Source organism: Podarcis liolepis (assembly GCF_965112155.1).
Source record: "Podarcis liolepis genome assembly, chromosome: 6".
Classification (NCBI taxonomy): domain Eukaryota; kingdom Metazoa; phylum Chordata; class Lepidosauria; order Squamata; family Lacertidae; genus Podarcis; species Podarcis liolepis.
Window position 1 is genome coordinate 33960198 of NC_139559.1, and position 24819 is coordinate 33985016.

General features: G+C 40.8%; 1 long non-coding RNA gene across 1 annotated transcript; it reads left to right on the forward strand.

The window, feature by feature from the left end:
• The first annotated feature begins 234 nt into the window (after positions 1-234).
• LOC310709257 lies at positions 235-24592 on the forward strand. The gene is made up of 3 exons (XR_014527428.1): positions 235-461; positions 14555-14728; positions 21834-24592. It is a non-coding gene; the product is annotated as an uncharacterized lncRNA (long non-coding RNA).
• The last annotated feature ends 227 nt before the right edge of the window (positions 24593-24819 follow it).

A 24819-nucleotide genomic window follows, 5' to 3' on the forward strand; every position in this document is an offset into this window, starting at 1 on the left:
AGGAATACAGGAACCCCTGAAAGAGTAAAATTAGGATTTAAAACTTGGCCATGGCATATTTATCTGTAATAGTAAAAAGACAAAAAAACGCACCATTCTATAAAAAGAGGGGGGGAAATAATTAAATAAAGCAGCTGGAGAAGAAAGGGGAAGAGGGTGGAGAAAGAACTGAGAATGGAGGGATGCCTTTCCCTTGGGACTCCCTGGGAAACTCACCAAACCTGCTGTACCTGGAAGTGCATGCAGAGAATGCTGCTGACTGCTTAATGGGACACAGCTGGAGGCAGCCTGAGGAAGCTCCATCCACCTTAGTGCCTGCCCATAAAATGCAAGCCTAAAGTAAGAGACCAGAATGATGTCAGCATCAACCCTTCTCTTTGTGAGGCTTTTGCAGGTGTGCTGGGAGTTTGTTTCAACCCTTGGTGAGAGCCAGGAGGCTGAGAGGGAGGGTGTGTCCAAAGGTGAGATCATTTATGTTGGTTTATATTCATTAGTAATTTTGTGTTAATGTGCTATTTTCATATGTTAAGTGCATATTTTTAAATTTGTTGTTTAAGTTGTTGTTGCTTTAGTTTTCTATAGATATGTGTACACACACAATATGTATAGAAATAGTGTAAATAAATAAGTCAAACAGTTCAAAACCATCCCACACAAACTGAGTCCAATTGTGGTAATAAACAGAATCTGCATGTCACTTGCTGGAGGATTTCAATATCCATGTGTGGGCCACCTTAAGTGGACCTGCTTGAACCTCATGGCTGCCATGAAAGCCATAGAATTGTTTCCAGAAGATTTGTAGTCGCTGAAACAGGCCGGCCAGAGTGATGAAGAGCTTGTTGTGGGGTCTGGCTTGGGGAGAAGTGGAATAGAACCCTTGGTCACCTGCTGTGGTGAATTCACAAAGCATTTTGAAGGGGAATTTGCAGGTATCGGTTCTGAGCCTGATGCCACAATTGAGGTACCTAGAGCACCACCTAGTTAGATTTTGTGGGATTATTTTCAGTTGTCACTATCTGAGGAAGTGGACAAGAAGATGCTTGAATCACTCTATCTAACCACATATAGCCTTTACTCTTGATTAGGCCTATCCAGGGCGTGCTGAATACCCTGATTTGTTGGAAGAGAACCTTCCCAGATCTGGAAGAATATTGGAGCCACCACACAGTTACTCATATCTTCTTGGGCAAACTTTGTGCATTCTTAGAGGAAACAGATTATCTAGAGTGATTCTGAATTCTGGGTTTAGGCCAGGGTTTGGGACTGAAGCAGTTTTGGGTACCTTAATGGTTGGTTGACCTATTCCATGAGACAGATTAGGATGGTAGTGAAAATGTGTGAACCTGCTAGTTCTGCTGGATCTCTTAGTGGGTGTTTTTTTTAAAAAAATACCATTGACCATGGTAGCTAACTGGACCAGCTCTGCAGAATAGAAGTTGGGGGCATAGTTTGCAGTGGTTCTGCTGTTGTAGGTTCTCTGGGTATATAGGTGAACAATCATTCTCTGAACTGCATGAATTTCAGGAAATGCATTTCTGTATGCACATTCCAACGTGAAAGTGTAATGGCCTAGCTGCCTTGGCCTTTTCGGCTTTGGCCGCAGCCTGGTGGAACGCTCTATCACAGAAGACCAGGGTCCTGTGGGACTTCACATCCTTCCACAGGGCCTGCAAGATGGGGCTGTTCCGCCTGGCCTTTGGTCCATGCCCTGTTTGACCGCTGCCCCCCCCATGGGACCCCTTAAGTTAACTCTTTGGCCCTTTTATCGGCTCATGTGGGACCAACTTGGATAGCTGGCCCTGATGAATACTTGAGGCTCCAAATCCCTATGGTTGTAATTCGTGGTCAGTCATTTAATTTTATCCTGATTCTGATTTTTAAGCTGTATTTTAATTAATTGTTTCATTGTGTTTTAATGTATTTGATATTTGATGTTAGCTGCCCTGAGTGGGGTATAAATAAAAATTTACTTACTTACTATTTACTTACATTGTCACATCCTCCCAACACCTGCCCCACTGTGAGCACATTTATACCTTTTTCAAAGTAGTGTAGCCAGGAGTGAAAAAGAGGGAGCTAATTAAGCAGGAGATGAAAGCATTCATTAAGCAATGCCCTCCATTTCAATTTAGTGCTAATTTTTCCAAAGGGGTTTTCCTTTCAGCCTTGCAGTACCTCCCTTCTTTTCCCCAGATGTAAGGTGTTGGTGTGTTGCTTATTTTATCAAGGCATGGGTGACTTCAAGTCTAGCCCTGCCTTAGCAGACCCACGAACAAGGATGCTAATGCACTTCTGGCTCAAAGTAAATGAGACATTATCTAAGTGCTAAGGAAATAAAATGTGAATTAAAAAACGGGGATTATTTGTTTTATCTGTTTCTGTCAAAGGGGCCAAATCTACAAAGGCAGTGAAATAATTCCGTCCTTGCCTTTGCTCCCCCTCCCTTTCAGTATGACATCAGCAACATAGGAAAATGTCCCCATCTGTTATAGTAAAAGCAGATATATCAGTTCTGTTTTGTCTCTCAGAAGCTGTCAAGACTATGCACACCATCGTCTTAAAAATATGGTTCGGTTCACTCTAAAAACTTGTATTTATTTTTTCCTATTTTCTCCATCGGTGAATAAAAGTCTGAAAATGCACTGTCAGAGCATTTCTGGTAACTTTTAAAATGGATGTTTAGAATAGCATACATCAAATATATTTCTCTGCATCGTACGCATGCCCCAAATAGGAAGTGAAAGCTTATGTCTACCATCCTGTTCTGGGCTCTTAGTGAGCCACTAAGGTTGTTCACTGAACAAGGCTGAGCTGAATGAAAATATACTTTGAAAAGCATGATCAAAATCCCATAAATTGAAGTAAGAACATTTATCCCCACAGGGAATATTCTACACGATGCATGACCTACGAGTAGAAAAAACTAGGCCATGCAGTTCTGTAGTTATCATTCTTTTATCTTTGACCTAATATGGTAAAATGGAGCTGTATATGTACCAGCTTGGCAAAGCGTTGCAGCCAAATTTCTTCAGATTTTATTGGAAGCAACATACTATTAACAGTTGGTTAGTCCGCAAAGTTTCATATAAGAGGCATAGAATAAGTAAGAATTAAAGGGAATACTTGGCAAGCACATTAACATATCTATAGCTGAGACACTAAACACTGTAAATCCTTTCTGAAATGAGAAAGAAAGCAAAAAGGCTGAGCCTTGTAGAATTGATTAAACACTCAACTGGTTAACAACAGAGGAGATTACGAAAAAATCTCAATATGCAGCCAGTCCAAAAAGCCTTTTATTGTTAATTTCAGGCCTCTTAGCTGTCTTCTTTCAGCACAAGGAGCAGGAAACGGTTACATTTGTAACAGATAGCAGGCATGTACAATCAGACTAACTCCCATTTTTGGAGAAGATACTTCTCAGTTACACAGGCCAAGCAAAGCACATTTTATACCTCAAATGTGGTTAGCCAGTTAGAGGACACAGTGCAAATGTGTATCCAAAACTCATCGCCGCTCACATCTCCCTGCCAAAAGGGCAGACACCGATGGTATATGTGCGCCCTTAGCTGTCAATATGGCACCATGTTATATATGTTATATATTTCTAGATCCCCATAGCGCTAGGAGTTTTACTAAAAGGTTGTAGTGGGTATACGGGAAAACACATATGCCCGAGACATTTATGTGCCAGTGCTTGAAGCCTCTGAGCTGAGATGGGAGAGCTAGAGTGCTTGATTTTAAATGCAAAAATATGACAGAAACCTCTGTAGGAAGGACATAGGGAAGAGTGTTCTAGAGGCAGCATTGTGGGTATATCAAAATGGGGAAGACTCCTCCACACAATCACTGGCCATAATCACACCTTACATTTAAAGCATTATGATACTACTTTTAACAGTCATGGTTTTCTCAAAAAATTATGGGAGCTGTAGTTTGTTACGTGTGCAGTTTGGGAGTGCCCACTGAGACCACATAACACCAGTCCTGAAAGACCTACATTGGCTCCCAGTACGTTTCCAAGCACAATTCATAGTATTGGTGCTGACCTTTAAAGCCCTAAACCCAGGTTAGTGGTACCTTGGGTTAAGTACTTAATTCGTTCTGGAGGTCCGTTCTTAAGCTGAAGCACCACTTTAGCTAATGGGGCCTCCTGATGCTGCTGTTGCGCTGCCGCTGCACGATTTCTGTTCTTATCCTGAAGCAAAGTTCTTAATCCGAGGTAATATTTCTGGGTTAGCAGAGTCTGTAACCTGAAGCGTATGTAACCTGAAGCTGTATACCTGAAGGAGCATCTCCACTCCCATCGTTCAGCCTGGACACTGAGGTCCAGCTCCGACGGCCTTATCCGAGGCAGAGGGCCTTATCAGTAGTGGTGCCCGCCCTGTGGAACGCCCTCCCATCAGATGTCAAGGAAATAAACAACTGATTTTTAGAAGGCATCTGAAGTCAGCCTTGTTTAGGAAAGTTTTTACTATTTGATGTTTGTTGGAAGCTGCCCTGAGTGGCTGGGGAAACTCAGCCAGATGGGTGGGGTATAAATAATATGTTGTTGTTGTTGTTAAGGGTTAGGAGTCCTGCTTTTTCCCCAGAGGTACAATTCTCAGAGTGGTTTAATAGTCAATCCATCTTCCCAGATGCCAGAGATCTTCTGGATGCAAAGACAGATGTGCTACTAACTGATGTTTGGCCACTCAACTCATCACGTTGAAATTGTTGGTTAAGAACAAGAGATGTCCCCTCTGTGTATTATGTCCAAAGTGCCTTCTGTACAACTACTTTCACACACTAGAGATGACAATAGCAAGTAACTTTGATGTGAACATTTATGCCTTTCATAAGAGAGATCACTGAATAAAATGGGATTGTCGCTCTGGTTTTGTTTTAAAAGATAGAATAACTGGATGTTTGCAAAACTCTTGTTTAGTTGGTCCTCTTAAAAACCACTGTCTAACATAGCCGCTATTATGCCGTTCTGCACTTTGTATGACGATATGGTGCATAAATGAATCCCAGATGGTAGAAGCTTTCATCACCTATTTATCATCCTATTGGGTCCCTTCTTTCTGAATCATTGACTCTGCAATCCTGTCAGCAGTAGGAGAATTACTGTTTGTCCATCCCATTACTCTGCCTATAATTCTAGCAGATTGGATGTGGCGAATGCGAATGCCACGGTGACCTCACTTTAAAGTTGCGAGAACATCTAAAATTTAAGACTGGAAAATATGTGAGATTAGATTAAAGGGGGGGCATGTGGAGGCATTAGATAAGGATAGCATCTCATCAAGGGGTACTAGGGCAAAGGAGGAAAGGATTAAGGAGGTGGAGGAGAGGTGTGGAAATAGGGTGGATAAGTAAGATAAAAAGATAGAAAGTTAGGTAGAAGGGCTGATCTTTGAGACAAATTACACATTTTTCTTAGATCAGCAGTTTCACATTTGCCTTCTTTGATAACTCTTAATGTTGTCGATGCAATCTAGATGTGCAATTTGTCTCTTTTTAATTTGTCAATTCCTAGAGAAGTTTGAAAACAAGACTTTTAAAAGCTTAAGTGTAAGAATTTAGATGCTCCTCTATACAAAAATGGCGGTGATACAGGCACATTTAGTCACAGGGTACAGCTGGTTTCTCAGTAGATAATATGAAATAGCAGGAAAGACTTTGGGTTTAAATTTGAAGCTTCAGTAGATCCGGGTTGCATGCCACTTTACATCTGGAAAAGAGCAAAAAGGAACTGTTTGAAAATTCTAGGGTTATACCAGGCAGATAGACGTATTCAAGACAAATGTCTTGGGCAAACAATATCCCACTTCCACTAAAAAGTTGTTTGGGCTGAGCTATCACAGTCCAAACAATGCGTACATTGAAATGAAAGTGAGAGAGAGGTTTCCATTCATGAAGGAAGGAGGCAGGAAGCTTTCATGACCTTTAACAAGCATGCAGCTCCCATTTAATAGCTGGTGGAAGAATTTGTTTGAGATCAGCCCCCAAACAGAAATGCCTTCACAGCGTTTCCCCACAAATCAGCTGGTGCTCTTTGCACGGCTATAGGTGTCAGTCCTGCTGGAGTCCACAACTCTTTGAGACGTGTTTTGAAACAAACAGCCACTCATCACTGATAATCAGACCAAGATGCTTCAAATAACATCCATTTAGGAGTTATTAATTGTTAACACGTACATCAAAATATTCAGCATTGCATAAATTCAGCCAGTTCTCCAGATTTCCAGGGATATTCCACCACCAAAAGATGAGAAAACCAACTTTTGTTAGAGGATATTTCTGATACACCCCAAATTCAGAATACAATATAGCTTGCTATTTATATTAAAAAAGCAGCCATAAGAATGCTAGGTAACATGAAGTACAAATTCTAGTTAGAGTTGCACATTTGTTTTTCACATTAAACTTGACTGTGAATAATTAGAGTCTGTCGAGTTGGTATAAGGGGGCTGGGATCAGAAATCTCCATGCCATAGATTTTTAACATAAACAAAGATCATAATTAAATGCACAGGAGCACTTGTAAGCAGCTGTACATTGATCTAGATAATCTTGAACATCTTCATGGCTGGTAACCTGGTCAGGAAATTTCACTGCAGCTGTACAATAATACTATTTCAATGCAAATAAATAATTTTCCACAAGCAAGGTGAACAGAAAGAATTTGGAGAATTCAAGAGTGGGGGGCGGGAATCATTGGCAAGAGAAGGCACATGGGACAGAATTCAGTTCTATTTAGCCTTGGCAGCTTAGAGTTGGGATGATAAACTTTTTAAAAATGGTACAAAATAGCTACAGTACAAGGAGAAGGGGACGACAGAGGATGAGATGGTTGGACAGTGTTCTCGAAGCTACTAACATGAGTTTGACCAAACTGTGGGAGGCAGTGGAAGACAGGAGTGCCTGGCGTGCTTTGGTCCATGGGGTCACAAAGAGTCGGACATGACTAAACAACTAAACAACAATAGCTACAGTACTGCCAGTTCCATGGGGGATGCTCAGACAAGATGCTCTCAATGTGCCCCCCCTTTCCTGAGTGTGTCTATCTTACCCTCCTTGCTTGTGTTATCAGTGCCCATTTGATTCTCTCTCTTTCTAAGCCCAGTCCACACCACTTCCCAGAAGGATTGGACAAGGTGTGTGGAGACAACTGCACATTTTCATTCTTTTCACTGCTCATTCACTTACAGAAGCAGGTGAAAAGCAGGCAGCAACAGCAGGAAGGAGAAAGTGCAAGGCCAGCAGATTGGAATGCTCTCTGGATGTTGTTGGGCAACACCGACTCCCATCAGGATGGCCAATGGTCAAGGATGATGAGATCTGGAGTTCAAAAAATATGGAGGGCCCAGTGTTGACTACCTCTGTCCTAAGTACTGCTGCTCCCTACTGGGCTATGTGTCACAGCAAATGCCCCCCAATGTTGATGCCTGGTGTCTGCTCTGGATCATAGTTTTTTCTTTAAAAAGACACTGACAAGGGACAATCAGGATACTTGGGAAGTTTAAGGACATATTATTCTTCATTTTTATTTTAAAAAAACAAAACCATGCTATATTTTTTATCTCTGTGGGTGCATAAACAAATACCAAAATGCGTGACTCCAAGTAGAGAGTTGGAACGATTTGCTTCCTGTCTTTATTAAGTTAAGAGACAAAGTATTTGAAGAATGATGAGCTACATAAGATGAATTGATAAGAATGTTGTCATGAGAGCTACTACCAGCGGCATGTGTGTACTTTCCAAATGGAATTCCAAACAGGGGAATAAGAGCTCAAATGAAAAAGAGCAGTGAAACCCATTTCTGGGAAACAGCTACAGAATGGAATGTTGGTGTAAACTGCAAACCTTTGGGCTTGAAAGGAATTATTTTTTCTACCAAAGCCTCATTTAGTGGGCATCTCTTGCGGGAAACGGCCATATCATTCCCCATCTGCTGCTTGTGCCAAATTGTCCCAAGCCATGTACCAGTTAAGCTCCTGGATCCCTCTCATAGAAATTGACCCACCACTGGAGAGCATCTGGTCCCCATTTGTAGAGGTATTGCTTCAGATCCAGGCAGCAACTTAAGTTACAAGATGAAAAACATTTCACTTTTAATTTAAATAGTCGAGGAGTAGTTTACTCTGGATTTTTCAAACTCAAGGTTGGAATCAGTCTGATTTAGAAATGAGTTCAGATTCGAACTTTCATTTACAAATATGTCTTTGATTCTCACTTTAGGACTGAACAGTGACACGCCTTGCAACTTCAATGTGAAACAATTGGATTTAAGATAGTTAAGCTGATCTGAGGTCAATTGTATGTTTTAAGCTTAGTCCTGAGTACAGGGATTTAACTGGCTTTAAATCCCCAAGAACGTTCTAAGCACTTTGCTGCCTCAGATGGATTGGTGATGGGCAATATGCCTAAGGTCTGTGATCAACAGAGAGCCAGAATCAAAAGAAACCAATTGGCTATTTACATGAATTTTGTGTTAAAAAACAATTTAGGTGTATGGTGTCTGCCTCTGAGCATGGGATTCCAGTAGGTGCAATCATGGCTAATAGAGAATGTTAGCTCAATCCTTCATTATTTGTCTATCACTGCAATCCAAACCTCTGTTTTACCTTACTAGGGTCTCCCCTCCAACCATCCCAAAATAGATCAGCTGGAGGCTGCCTGTTGTGCAACATCAGCATCTCTCCTCTGGCATGGAACCACAGCTGGATTCTTGACAGCAGTAGCCCGCGAAAAGCTGCAAAATGGGGCGTTCCAGGGATGGAGAGGGTATGAGCTAGCTCAGGACCCACTGGATCACTTGATGGCATTGGCTGTCATCCAGACTAGTGCATCACAAAGCAGAGTTTGGCCTCCACCTTGTCTTCCACCTCAGATGGTGTAAGCAACAGGGTGTTGGATGCAGCAATGCCTAGACCACTCTATCATTATGAATCAAGCTAAACTAGTGGTCCTCATCATACACTTGATTCCTAGCCTCGTGTTAAAATGTTGCTGTTTTTGTAGATCTGTTTTGCTGCAAATAGTGCTAAACTACACAGAATTAGCCATATTACGATGAAGGAATTGGAATTAAATGTTTTGTCAGAAGGTTTAGATCCACCATCAATGGCATATTTTAAATCAAAAGGAGGAGACACGTGAGAACCAGGGATTTTTTAGTAGGAAGATATGTTCCTGATGTTTCAGGAACATTTCAAGAAGCTTAGGAAAGGCAAATCTTAAACAAATGGTAATAAAATGTTTGTTTGTTTTTTTAAAAAAATTGCATTGTGAGGGTTACATCAAGTACCACAAGCTTTGATGGCTGAGTTGCAGAAAACAAAACAGGAAATTGCTCTAATGGAGAAAGAAAAGAGGCTTGATTAGAGCAAGAAAAACACCTGCTCCATACAATGGGAAAAAAGCTACAATACAGAATCAACAATTTGCCTGCCAAACTACACTTCTTACTCAGAGAGACCTTGAAAAGGGAGAGAGAAGGTCTCTACTCCAATATAGTTCTGCTATTTTTATATACCACCTTTGATTTTCTCTTTCTCCAAAAAGTTCTAGGACAAAGTATATGTGGCATGAAAATGGTCAGAGAATGAGTGAAAAGAATAAATGGGTGAACTGTGTGTGACTGTGTATGTTTATAAGAGGCTGTATACTGAGGTGGAAAGTGCCACACTATTGAATAATTTTTTTTTGGGGGGGGGGACATAGTCATGAGCCAATACGTAGGAATTCAGTGAAAAGTAATTGAAAAGCTATGCATAGGGATCCTGTATATCATAAAGAGTTTATCTAGCAATGACTTATTGGATTATCAGGGTAGGTATAAAAGAAATTAAGACAAATGATTTTATTTGGTGTCCAATAAACAGAGCAGGCTAGGCAATATAAAAATAGACACAGAAGAGAAAAGGATGATGGGAAAATCAATCCCAGCCCCCAGCCCCCCCCCAAACAAAGACACCTGGAAACAAAAGAAGGATGAGAGACAACAGCCACACACAGAAAGTTTGCAAGAAGCAAAATTAAATTTAAATTATTGACCCAAGCAGAAGATATTTACTGAATAAAAATGCTTGGTTAAGGTGGTCTGTCACACAGAGACTGTTGAGAGTTTTGCTGCAAGAGGAGGCACTCTATCAGTGTTGAAACACTTCTGCCAATGCTGGCTGCACAATATGGGCAGAATCTCATGAAAACACAGGAGGCTGCCATATACTGGGTCAGACCATCTGGGTCAGTGTTGTTTACACTGACTGGCAGTGACTCTTCAAGGTTTCAGGCTGGCGTCTTTCCCAGCCTTACCTGAAGATGGTGAGGGTTGAACTTGGAACCTTTTGCTTATGCTCTACAATTCAGCTTGGCTGCTCCTCCCCCCCTCAACTCCCTCCTCCAATATCCTGTTTTACATTTCAAGCTAGAGGAGAACTTTGGAGAGGAGATACAGCTTGATTCATAATGTAGCTGAACATTATGGACCTTAAAAAAAAATCTGCCTTCTGAACAATTACAAATGTGGTTATTTCAAATCCCAAATTCTTGACACCTGCCAAGTTTGGAAAAGAGGGTGGATATATTTGAGAGATGTTGAAGGAGCAAGTTTCATTTAATGTGACCCATTGTCCTTTGGCACCATGGAAATTCTCAAAAGGTTCTGTGTGTACAACTAATTTGAGGCATGATGGATTCAGTCCAATGAAGAACATATTTATAATAAGGCACACTTAAAATATTGCAAAAACAGACACTCATATCTTGGCTTGGATAGAGTTTGGGAGTATGCATGAAACTTATGTCCAAAATATTTGGCCTTGTTAATTTCAGGGTGGGGAAAACCTGGCTGACTCCAAGGTTAATCTGACATTTTAGATTTTAGTAAATCACTTCATTCAAAATTTTAGCAATCAGCAGATTTTTATAAGACTGAGATAATGTCCTATAGATGCATGCATTCTGAGTTTGAATATTAGACAAGGCTCATTTTTGCTATGAAACGGAACGTTCTAACTTTCAGAGACTTACTCTTAATGAGGATCATATTTAATTAATGGCAACTATATTGCGTGGTACAGGTATTTTTATTTATTAGTTATTTATTAAATTTGTATATTCGGTACTTGTTCAGTTATTTAGATTAAGGCAGCTTGCTGTTCAGAGCAAATTGTTTCAGATAGGCCAGGTGAAACTACTTTTTGTCTAGCTGGTTGCTTGCCAATAGTCAAGTTGGATATCTTCTTCCAAATGAGAAGCAGCAGGATCTGTAACAGTGGGATCTGATACCAGAGATCTTCAGGGCAGTGGAAAATAAAAGAGTTGGCAGTTTCTGAATTTGGAAACAGACAGTACTGTGAATCTAGCTAACAGGAAGCAGCTTGTAGAACTACAGGAGTAGTTGTTTTGGGCAACTTATTCAGGATCAGTACTTCTGCAGCCTGTTTTGAGGAGTCTGCTTGCTTCTAATAGACTCTCCTATCCAATTTGTAAATAAGCAGATTCTCCCTACCCCCTCTCCCTCTATCCCGCCTCTCCCTCAAAAATGCTAAACTTTATAGCAGCTTCCCTGAAATTCTCTCAAATCTTGGGGGGTGGGGGGTGGGGTGGTAATCAAAAGACCTGATGCAGTAGCCAATGAAGTGGTAGTTAGATGAGACCCCAGAGGACTCAAAAAGGTTCACCTTTGAGTTCACCTTTTTTGGGGGAAAGCAATTAATAATTATAATAACTTTGAGTAATAGTTTGTAGATTAAAATTTGGCTCCTGATTAATAGGTTGACAATGAGGAAACGCTGTGGAAGGAATTCAATGTAGCAATGAGGCTATTGCTCCATCTGAGCAAACATTTTTGCTTGCCTGGGAGAACAATCTTCCCTCTCTTCCCCCTATATAATTCTCTGGGAGTTATCCTACCCACTCCCAGGGCCATGGGGGAGGAGAGGGGGAACCCACTCCACCCCACTGCACTAACAGAAGCCGTCATGTGGGCTTCCACTAAGTGGAGTCTGTTAGTAGAATCTTGTACAGCGATTCTGATAATGTGAATGTATTTCAAGTTAACGAACCGACTAATCCATCAGGCAGCAGCCACAGAGTCAATTAAGAGCGCAATACATGCCTACTTAGAAGTAACTCCTATTGTGTCTCAGTAGGATTACTTCTGAGTAATTGGTATACCATTGCACTAGCCACTTATTTTCTCCATTGAATGCCTCTTGCTGCACTGAAGAGTTAGGTCCAAACACGCTTGAGCAAAGCCGATGTAATTTATGTGGAGGTTAATGCTCTTATAAAGGCATTTTGTGTGCCCCCAAGGCAATTAAATACTGCGAAAGTCAAAGAAATAAAAACTTTTGGTGCTATTTCCCAATAGCTGCCATAGGAAATTTATGAAGTGAGAATTTCATGTTTAGGCACAATGCCGTGTTTATTGTTAGCTGCCTGGAAATTAGTAGAAAGTGATTGGGGGGAAAACCCCACTTTCTTTTCTTATTTTAATGAACTTTTTATATATTTGTTTGGGGACGTTTTGGGTTTCTTTGAAAGAGTTTGATACTGTTTTGCTTTTGCTTTTAGTAGTTATTACCAGACATCAGCAACACAGCTCAGCTTGATAAATGACAATAATGAACAAAAGTGCCATTATTACCTTTGGGATAGTCAGGTTTATTTTACTTTCAAGATTTAAATACTGTTTCTGTAGACAAAAACAACACAACCACAGTGACCTGTAATATCATAACATTAAATGTATAAAACCTCTGTGTTAGTGCAATATGTCCAGAAAAGGTCAGAAATAAGCACAGCATGCATTGTTCTTAGTTTAAACAAATGGACTTACCATTTAATAGGTCACTCCACAATAATGTAATATGATATAAATAACAGAAAGCATTTCCTTCTCCTATCTAGGTAATAAAGCACACAGTTTTCATTTGGTTCCTGATCACAGAGCCAAGGGTGATTCAAACAATTGATTTAAAACTCGCAAGACTCACTCCCTATAAAAACCAAAATTAGTTACCCTGCCCTGCAACTGAAAACTAATTTTAAAGCACTATGTAACCTAAAGCAGTCTAAACATGACCAAATAACATTTTACCACTGAAATTTGACTCTTTTGAGTTTTGATAGGGGACAGATCCTTTGATAGAAACTGTAATAGGGAACAGTAACTTGGTATTATTGCTCTGCAATGGACTCTAATCCACAAAAGCTGATGCCATCCTAAATGTTAGCCATTAAGTTGCAACAAAACTCTTTGGGTTCTTTCCCCAGTACAGTGGTTTCTCGGGTTACATATGCTTCAGGTTACAGACGCTTCAGGTTACAGACTCCGCTAACCCAGAAATAGTACCTCTGGTTAAGAACTTTGCTTCAGGATGAGAACAGAAATCGTGTTCCCGCGGTGCGGCGGCAGCGGAAGGCCCCATTAGCTAAAGTGGTTCTTTAGGTTAAGAACAGTTTCAGGTTAAGAACGGATTTCCAGAACGAATTAAGTTCTTAACCCGAGGTACCACTGTAATATGCTGCATTGGCCACATTCACACATAACCCTAAAACCATGTCTTAGAACTATTTTAGTGAACCTGCGCAAAGTGTTGGGCTTCTGTGGCCCCCTACTTCTTTCCTGCTAGGTGTGTTCTCCTCCTCCCATCCACCCAGGAGCAGGTCTTCAGCAGAGTTTTATTGCATCCCAGTTCAGTCTTACATTTGAACAAGGGATCTTGGTTTAAAAAAACATTCTGGTAAGTTTGATATCAAGCCAGCTTCAAACTATGGCTATAAACAGAGCTGTCTTTCCCATTGGTCTTAGCGGTTCGTTGCGCCAGGGTGCCGGTCTCTCGGGCACCCTAGCAAATGGGGGAGCTGCATGGTTTTGCCAGCAGCCTCCCCTTTCCCTGCATGCCCGCCAGCTGCACCCCGCCAACTATATGGCTGGCGGGCGTGCAGCTTCCTTCCCAAGCCTCCGCAGGAGGAGAGCGATCCCCAGAGATCTGCATGTGCTAAAGATGGCCCTGCTCCCGGTCGTTGTCCCTCTCCTGCTTCCTGGCAAAAGGCGGCACGCAGCCTTCCCTGGCTGCCTTCTTGGGTGCCCCAATGCCAGAGAGCATGTCAAGCAGCATGTTTTCCTGCTTGATCACCGCCACCATGTTGGGGATCAGGGTGGTGGGGGAGGCAGAGGACATTTTCCACCACCCCCTCCCTTGTTTTGGAGTTGCCAGGGGGGCGCTGGAGGGATCTTTGCACCACGGTGCTGGATATGCTTAAGACGGCCCTGGCTATAAAGTTAGCTTGTTAAACTAACCAGAGTTTGATCTAGGGTTCAAACATAACTGCTAGGCCAATGTTTAATATGAGTGAAATTAAATACTTCTGAACTCCTCACTGCTTCACTCAGACTCATTCAAGTCCCTGCAGTGCTAAACTATGACTTAGTGTTATGTATCAATCTATCAACAGGCAACCAGCTAGGTAACAGCTATGGTGCTAACTTGTTCTTAGGAAAAAATTTCCTGTTCTACATCCACATTGGTTGGGTCTTTTTTCTTTCTTTCAGGAACAATTTGATAGAAATGGGCTGTAAGATGGATGTCTCTCAAGATATTCTTTTCAGGACCTTACGCTTCAAAATCCTTGACGCAATGTTATGTGAACACCTTGGACCTAGAGCTGCTTGCTTTGATGATACAATGCCAAAACAACAGCATACCTTTGGCCAAGTTGTAGAAAGGTAATTTATTGGGGCTCATGCCTCTAAACGAAAATATCATTTAGGAAATGGGGCACACACACACAAACACATATGCACATAACCTATATATCTCCGAAGATTCAACAGTTAAGTCAAAACATCATGAAAACATTGAAAATTCAGTTTCTAATTTTATTTAACAATGTCGGTTTTAAAAGAAATAGATAAAAAATAATGAGTGGGTTCCAACTTAGAATCTAATATTAAAAATAATAAAATTATATATTATAATAAAATTATATATATTATAATAAAATTAGCAATATGCAAAACATGCACATTGATGCAGCTGCCAAAGTGTAATAGAAAAAGTAGTAAGAAATTACTCTTAGCACCTAAATAGCACATTTTGAGAGTTCAAAATGCATCATGTACATTATCTTAGTAAGTCTTACAATTGGCCTGTAAGGCACTTAGGTCAATGAAATCAACTCTATAGAAAAAATAATAGTGGTTTGCTTAACCTAACCTAATACAATGATGGTTACAGTAAAATGTTGTCCTTGGAATTTCCACCTCTATCTTATCCTATGCCAAAAAAAGTATTTATTTAAATCATTCATTGTTATTATTTACTAAATTTCTATGCCACCCTTCAACCAAGGATCACAGGGTGGTTTATAATAGAAAAACACAAACTCATATAACATGTATCAATTAAATCACAATTTTTTTAAAGAGCCTCCTTTTCCTGTTCTCAGGAACCTTTTAATCAAAGAGCAGCTTTGAATAGCTCCAGCTTCCACTCACTCCATACATTTGTATTTCAGAAGAATGCTAGTGGTGTAGACTAACAAAAATTTAAATGTCTAGATAGAACCATTAGAACCATTCAAAAATGCTGAATGCAAACCAGAACTTTCTCTGTGGCAATGATTTCACAGGATTCTCTCAGGCCATTTTAAATTAAAACAAAGAGCTTTTAAAATGCATTTTTGCACTTTGTAAATCTATTAATAGATGGTTCCTATTGCTGCCAGATGGCAGGGTGATACCATTGCAGTATGTCATGATCAGGCAGGAGACAACAACCAGGGCTTTAGCAGAGACATCTCAAAGTGTACATTTCACAGTGATAATATATAACAAGGTCCTTCTCTTCCTGATGTTGCAGGAAAGGGGGGGGGGGTACCAAAGGCCAGCAGGAGGTGTCACAGGATTTGAAGCTGGCTTTCACATCCAAGTTTAGCATTCAAGTCATCATTGGCTCCTCATACCTTAGGCAAGAGATCAGTAGTGCCTGTGAAAAGAGAAAAGGGAAATTATATTTTCCACCCAAGCCTCCAGGCAGACATAGCAGGAAGTCTGCCATTCACACTGCCCACTCCACATGAGTCCTCCCCTTCTTTGATGCCAAGGCTGGAGCTATTTAAGGGAGCCCTGGCAAAGTGTTATTGATTGACTCTACCTCCCTGACAAAGCCCCTTCCAGCCTTGGGCCCTCCTCTAGTGGAATTACCATTGTGTTGCCATCTTGGGTGGGCATCTGCGAGCCACCTGCCATTTTTATGTCCCCACAATTTATTGACAGTGACATTCAGGGGCACTGTGGAATAGTCAAAATGGTGATCTCCTGCTCTCCCACTGCTGCTGCTTTATAATCTGAGCCAAGGAATGTTGGAGCAGAGTTGGAATGGGGCAATGTTGGAGAAAAGCAAATAAATGTCCTTCACCCGAACTTCTAGTTAAATGACACAAGGACACAGTTTGTCTAGCAATCTAGCCAGCCCTTGCTTGTAGTCTTTGCTACAATCCCCTAAACTGGAGCTTGCCAATGTCTTAAGCATTTCTGCATAGATTATAATACCTGCAGCATTTACAACTCCTGTGATACTGCTCAGGAAGCAAGTATAACTTTGGGTGTGTAGGGAAAGGGCCTAATTAAATGGACTTCCATTGTCAAGTGAAAAACACAGATGCAAGAAACTGATTCCCCAAGTTTGCTGCTTTATTTTTTTTTTTTAGAAAAAAGGATTGGTCTAGTGTATTTGGTATTTGTGTGCTTCAGGTTTGGAGTTGGCTTCAATGCAGCTTCATAAAAAAGAATATCACATTGCCATGCAGATGTGTTAACCTTTTAACAATAGCCAGGGTAAACTGATATCTGGGCAGAAGATGTACAACTCTGACATTCCTTGCAAAATCAAGCTTTCTTTGAAATCCATGAAGTTTAACACACATCCATTGAAATAACAAGCCCCAAACTATATTTAGACGTTACATTCCAAAAATTCCTATATGACAGGTAATATTGCCCCCCTCAAGCAAGTGCTTCTGTCTTGTAACTGACAGCACAGGTTGGAACATTTGAGTCAAACTTCTAGGGTTGAAATCCTGGGCGTAATTGAACTCAGTGGAACTTACTTCTAAGAAACTGTGCACAGGAATGGGCAGTACGTCAAGAAACTTGCTGTGGACAGAAGATAAGAGCTAAACTAGACATGATGTTAAGTGTTTGTGTGTGAGTATAACAGCCAAGGGGATACCTCAGCAATCTCAGGGTCATGGGGGAGGTGGGTGAGAAGACAATTAAAACTGTGTCTCAGCCACAGTCCCAAAAATTGCCTCCCTGAAGCCGCTTTTGGTCTTTATGGAAACCAGCCAAATATTATTTATTTAAAATATGTGTCCCACAATTTGATCATAGCTAACATAATCATATTTAAATCATGCTTCACAATCTGGTTTTCTTAGTGCATGTAGGATCAAGAAGCTGGTAAAATCTAGACTGGAGGAGGTATCTGTTAGGTGGATTTGTAGCTGGTTGGCTGACTTAACCCAAATAATGGATAATGGACCCTCATCATCTGGGGGGGGGGGGGATGACAAGTGAGGCGCTGCAGGGTTCTGTCCTGGGCTGCTTGGTGTTCAATGTCTTTATAAACAGTTTGGATGAAGGAATTGAGGGCGTGCTCATCAAATTTGCAGCAAATGACACCAAACAGAGAATGCCACAGAAGACAGAAACAGTATTCAAGATAACTTTAACAGACTGGAGAACTGGGCCAGAACTAAACAAAATGAATTGGAATAGGGACAAATGTAAGGTTTTACACTTAAAGTAGGCAGGAAGAATCAGCTGCACATATATAAGATGAGACACCTGTATTGCCAGCAGTACATGGGAAAAGAATCTAGGTCTCTTGGTGGACCAAAAGCTTAACATGAATCAACAGTGTGATGTAGCACCAAAAAAAGCTAATGTTAATCTAGGCTGCATCAAAAGAAATATAGTGTCCCAATAAAGGAAAGTAATAGTACCACTCTACTATGCCTTGGTCAGACCACACCAGGAGTAATGTGTCAAGTTCTGGGCACCACAATTTAAGAAGAATGTTGACAAGCTGGAACATGTGCAGAGGAAGGCAACCAAGACAATCAAGGGTCTGGAAACCAAGCCTAAGGAGGAACAGTGGAGGGAGTTGTGTATGTTTAGCCTGGAAAAGAGGAGGTTGAAAGGAGATTTGATAGCCATGTTCAAGTATCTCAAGGGCTGTCACATGGGAGATGGAGCAAGCTTGTTTTTTCTTGCTCCAGAGGGTAGTATCCGAACCAATCAAGTTACAAGAAAGGAGATTCCAACTAAACATCAGGAAGAACTTTCTGATGGTAGGAGCTGTTCGACATTGGAATGGACTCTCTCAGGAGGTTGTGGACTCTGCTTCTTTGGAAGTTTTTAAGCAGAGGTTGGATGGCTATCTGTCATGGATGCTTTAGCTGAGATGCCTGTATTAGACTAGACAGCCTTTAGGGTCTTTTCCAACACAATTCTATGATTCAAAACTGGCAGTGGGATAGCACAATGCAGTGGAAGCTTGCTTTGGAGGCATAGTGCAGGCCACGCAATAAGCACATAGGTCTGTTTTCCAACACTTCACTTTTATTATTGGCCACTTAACACAGGCTGCCTGGGCAACTGCCTCACTCTGCCTATCGATTTATCATGCAGGCATGATAAATCCATCTTCACAGGAAAATAGGACCGGAGCTGCCTGTCAAAGACATATTCAAACTTGTCAAGGGCAAATACGCTTTGTACAATTCTGAGAGCATCTCCTACACTTCAGCCCCCTTCTATTGCTAAGCAAACTACAGGTGTACACTGAGAGCGCAGGTGAAAGGAAGTTGCTGATACACCTCTTTTGTAGTGAGGCTTTTGTTTATACAGCAAGAATGGATATCAATAGATGAATAGATATGAACCAGAAGGGCTGAGGGACTAAAGCAAACAGCCTGAATAAAAATGGACTTGCATTGGGAGTCTTCTTTCTATTTGCTTCAAGTGCTATTATTTCTGTGATGTGCATTTCCAGAGCCCATAAATAGGATAATAACATAATATTAACATGGGGGGGGGGCTTATCCACACTTCCGCTTGTCTCCCCCCGCACCCCTGGGAAAACCTGAGGTTTAGAGCTGCATTGGAACAAACAGATTTTAGTTTGCTCGGATTCAGTGGTTTTTCCTGGGAAAAGCAGTGGGATGAATGAAAAACCACTCAGACCCATGCTTTCTAGGCACGGGACAAGCAAAGTGGGGATGAGCTCTCTCCCTCCCTTGCGCTCTCTCCTCCCTCCTCATAAATTGAGTATCTGCAGATGTTATAAAATTGCTAAATCCTCCCTTGCCTCTAGATGGTGCTGTGCAGCCAGAAATTTAGAGGGGGGAAAATTGCAAATAGTTCCTGACATCTTTTTCAAAAGTTTACATGGGTCTGTGATTTTAGCATCCTGTTTCAGGCAGTACATTTAACCCACGCTGTTTCTCACCGTTATCTGCTTAGACTGTGGCGTATATGCTTCCTATGAACTGTGCAAAGGACATAAAGATTTCTTTGCCAGTGTACACAAACATACATAAATATAAGCATTGTCGTATCTGAGGCTGTTCTCAAGCATCATGTTTAAACTGAACCGTCTCCAAGTTGTTCGTATATTCTTTGAGCCTGTTGGTAATATGAGAAGCTCCCCTCTATAATGTGCAATGAGGGGTGATGTGACCAAGAAGCTCCCACCAGGGTGACCTCTGGAAAGGGCTCCTGTCACTAACCTCTCTCTGACTCCTACAGTCCTACAGACTGTCTTGCCAGAGTGGTGCATGCTCTAGTTATCTCTCACTTGGACTACTGCAATCTGTTCTATGTAGGGCTACCTTTGAAGGTGACCCAGAAACTACAAGTAATCCAGAATGTGGCGGCTAGACTGGTGACTAGAAGTGGCTGCTGAGACCATATAGCACCAGTCCTGAAAGACCTACATTGGCTCCCAGTACATTTCTGAGCACAATTCAAAGTGTTGGTTTAAAGCCCTAAACGGCCTTGGCCTGTATACCTGCAGGAGTGTCTCCACCCCCATCATTCAGCCCAGACAGCCCAGGTAATATTTCTGGGTTAGCAGAGTCTGTAACCTGAAGCGTATGTAACCTGAAGCGTATGTAACCTGAGGTACCACTGTATACCTGAAGGAGCATCTCCACCCCCATCGTTCAGCCTGGACACTGAGGTCCAGCGCTGAGGGCCTTCTGGTGGTTCCCTCACTGCAAGAAGTGAGGTTACAGGGAACCGGGCAGAGGGCCTTCTCGGTTGTGGCGTCCACCCTGTGGAATGCCTTCCCATCAGTTGTCAAAGAAATAAACAACTATCTGACGTTTAGAAGACATCTGAAGGCAGCCCTTTTTAGGGAAGTTTTTAACGTGTGATGTTTTATCGTGTTTTTAATATTCCATTGGGAGCTGCCTAGAGTAGCTGGGGAAACCCAACCAGATGGGTGGGGTACAAATAAGATATTATTATTACACATAACAAGAACCTAAGAAGAGCTTGCTGGATCAGGCCAAGGGCCCATTTAGTCCACCATCTTGTTTTCACAGTGGTCAGTCAGGTGACTGTGGGAGACCTGCAAGCAAGACCCAAGCACAAGAATCTGCTCTCCTGTGGTTTCCAGCAACTGGTATTCAGAAACCTACAGCAGGCATTGGCAAACGGCCCTCCAGATGTTTTGAGACTACAATTCCCATCATCCTTGACCACTGGTCCTGTTAAAGATGATGGGAGTTGTAGTCCCAAAACATCTGGAGGGCCAAGTTTGCCTACAGCCTCCAACTATGAGGAAAGAGCATAGCCGTCGTGGCTAGTAGCCCTTATGCTCCAGGAATTTGTCCAATTTAGACAACCATCTTTTAAACCCATCCAAGTTGGTGGCCATCGCTGTCTCCTGTTGGAACAAGTTCCATAGCTTAACTACAATCATTTTAAAGTTGAAATCAAGCAAAGTGCCTGCTCTTATGGAAGCCTGGGAATAGAAAATGCCAGGAAAGGATAGCCAAACCCTATGTGGACTATAATCCCTGTGGGCAGAATGTGGTAAATCCCCATCACACACACCCCCAAATGTATTTTCTGTGACTTCAAACTTTAGCAATCCTGCACAGCAAACAAAGTTTTTCGAGTATAGTAAATAAATAACACATCAGAAAGTGCTCACCATCTTTCTCACAGACAGGATAAAAATAATTAGAGGGAATAACCTTTGGGACCTCTGGAAGCTTTTTAAATTAATGTTGAGTGCAAGCAAATATTCCAAAACAGGCTGATGAAGGCTTTCCATTTAACTGAGGCTACATTTTTTTTTTAAGCATTTGGGTTTGGAAACTTGTCCAGTCTTCAGTCATGTTTGCAATCAATTGAATGCAACCCAGTTGGTTACTCTTTTAAATTCAGGCATTTGCGTTTTATGGAGCTGCTTTTGTTTCCCCTTTTGCAGACTTTGCCATAAGATTGTCTCCCACCTCCATTAGCAATTAAATGAGTGTATTTTATATATAAAAACATGAGTACATAGTCTGTCTCTGATTAGAATGTTTTGTGCAAAACCTTTGAAGAGAACCTCAACGCTTTCTGCTCTAAAAGAGATGCAAAAAAACCAGATTTTGTGACACAATCCAACTGGGAGTTTGTCAAACTGTGTGTGTGTTTCTATATATGTTTCAAGATATGTAGGCAATTCAAGGGATTGTGGCAATTTGCTACTCATTGAGTTCCTCAGTTTCTCTTAATCTCCGTTTCTTATTATTTTCTTCATCTACAGATCTTGGTGGAAAGAAGCCAATGAAAAGGTGCCAAATTATCAATTGCCAAATTACAAATCTCCAAGTTCCAGAGACACATGTACAGTACGCACTGATCTAACACTTCACACCCCCAAAAAGAAAAAGTCAAAATGAGTTACTTTCTTGTGTGGTTACATTGTCACAGCAAGCCATCATTGTGGTCTACCACAAAAATGGAAAAATTGTTTACAGACTGCGCTGGATTTGATCCATCTAACAAATTAAACTTAAAGGCTATCTGTCCACAAATAAAGAGATGGCTTTAATACAAAATAATTTGTGTGTTTACAAGTGACTAACCCTTCAGTGCCATTGGCCCAATCCTGTGGAACACCCTGTCAACAGAGATTCAGCAGACGTCTTCTGTGCCAACTTAATTTTTAAAATATATATATATTAATAAGCAAAATAAACCAAAGATAAAGAGCATAAAAATACAGGTTGAAAGCATTCAGTGGACATTATCACTGAATCTGTTCCAAAACATTACCAAAAAACCCCACCCATTTCCCCCATAAACCTGTTGTGCTGGGTTATATGTATTATTTTATAATACATTAGTTTAATCATAATTACTATGGAATAAATTTCTCAATCCATTTAGATATAGTAGGAGCTATGCTTTCATCCCAGTTTTTAGCTATTTTAATCTTAGCAGCAGCTATAACACTTGATCGTTTTCCAGAATAACATCCTCTAGATAACCAAGCAGAAATATTTTAGGTTCCAAGGGTATTTGATATCCTAACATAGCATAGATATTATCCTGAATGGATATCCAGAATATGTCTATTTGAGGACAATGCCAGAAGATATGTATGGAATCTGTTTTATTTAATCCACATCTCCAACATTTAGCCAATCCTAACTTATTCATGAAATTCAATTTATAAGGTGTTAAATACCATTTAAAGTAGTTTTTTTAGGTCTGCAGAAATTATATTAGAATAGAAGTTGTCCCAAATCCAGTTCCATTGTTTCCTAGTTATTCTTTGAATTCAAATCTCACACCCATTTTCTCATATCTGTATCCTGGGTCAGATCCAAGTTTAACCTTCTGTGCCAACTTCTGAAAACTTTTTTATTATGCCAGGCCTATGCAGGAAATTAAGAGTGCATTAGTCACAATGGTCTATTGCTGTTGGTTTTTAATTCTTTTGCTTTTAACTTGTTTTACTTTCTTATGCTTTTTTGTATGACTTTATGTTCTTATATTGTGGTAAAGCACTGTGATATAGTTCTACGATACAGCAGTAGATAAATATTTAATAAATAAATAAGAATGAAAGCAATAAGTATACCTATAGAAACAAAATCACCTAGAAGAAGACATGTAAATGTGACCCAAGCATTGAGGACTAATTTAGGCGTGTCTCTCTTCTTCTCTTTTCTCCTCTTCTTTTGTTCTTTTTCTTGCAAATTTTACATTTTGAAAGATATTTAACGGGGAAGGAAGCAAAATAGGTTTACCAACTTGCAAATAAGTGTTTTTTCTCCCAAATTATTTGAAATAGCATTACGAGCATTTTTGACTGCAATTGTAGCTGCATATTTAGCAGAAGCTTGGTTACAAGTGCAGGCATTAAAAAATAATGTTTATCGCATGCTGTGAAAAGCTTCGCCTACAGATGTCTGCAGATCAAGCTACTGTTAAGTGCATAAGAGCAGGCCTGGCCTTTTAATTTTGGGTTAGTTGGCAACACATTGTACTTGCCTTTTCATTTCCTACATGTGCTCTCTCTTAGCTCGATATGTTCCTAACTGTCTGCTGTATCCTTTCCAAAGTATTTCTTCACTAGACTTCTTTCCTTTCCTTTTTTCAATTATGTCAAGTAATAAAACGAAATGTGTTTACTCTGTAATTAAGAACTTGGAGCGAGGAAGAGTTTAATCTGGCAATAGGGAAACCTAGCTAAAGGGTAAAAACACAGAAAATGCTTTTTAAAAAATTTAACAGTTCTTTTAATGCAGCCCACAAATAAATTCTTCAGATGAGGTTACCGGTTCCAACTTTCTAATGAAGAAATCATGGTGGGTGGGTGTTTTCCCTCCGCAAATGATTATCCTCCTGTCAAATGTCACTGGTATATGAACCGCAGCTTGGATCACATTAGTGGTTCACTATGGAATGGGCTGCCTAGCCTGATCCTTAAAGGTCAAGGCTAGACCACAAACTTGTGTCAGTTTCTTATAACATTTGCTGTTGTTTCTTCTCCCAAGAAAACCTTGGGAATTTTAGTAGGGTGAGGTGGTGAGAACTCCTGTCTTTCATATAGTGCTACTGGTAATGAAGGTCTGGGAATGGGAGGGAAAACCTCATAGAATGACTCTGGTAGGGAGCCAGATGCTTAGTGAAGACTTTTTGTTTATTTTAGATTTTTTCCCAGATTTTTATGGTTAATCCTATTTGAATTTGCCTTTATTTTCTTTATTCGTTGTTGCTGGGTTATTATTTTTTTGCTTCTGATCACCCTACCTTTGCTTCTCACCTCTGCAGCAGGAAAAGGAACTGTATTTCAACAGGTACTGAATTACTAGTACAATTGCTTTTATTATTTATTAAATTTCTATACCACCACTCAGGGCTGGTTTCCTTAAGAATGGACACGTTTGATCTTCTTGCAGTCCATGGGACTCTCAAGAGTCTCCTCCAACACCATAATTCAAAAGCATCCATTCTTCAGCGATCAGCCTTCTTTATGGTCCAGCTCTCACTTCCGTACATCACTACTGGGAAAACCATAGCTTTTACTCTACGGACCTTTGTTGGCAAGGTGATGTCTCTACTTTTTAAGACGCTGTCTAGGTTTGTCATTGCTTTTCTCCCAAGAAGCAGGCGTCTTTTAATTTTGTGGCCATCTTCAGTGATCATGGAGCCCAAGAAAGTTAAATCTCTCACTGCCTCCATTTCTTCCCCTTCTATTTGCCAGGAGGTGATGGGACCAGTGGCCATGATCTTCGTTT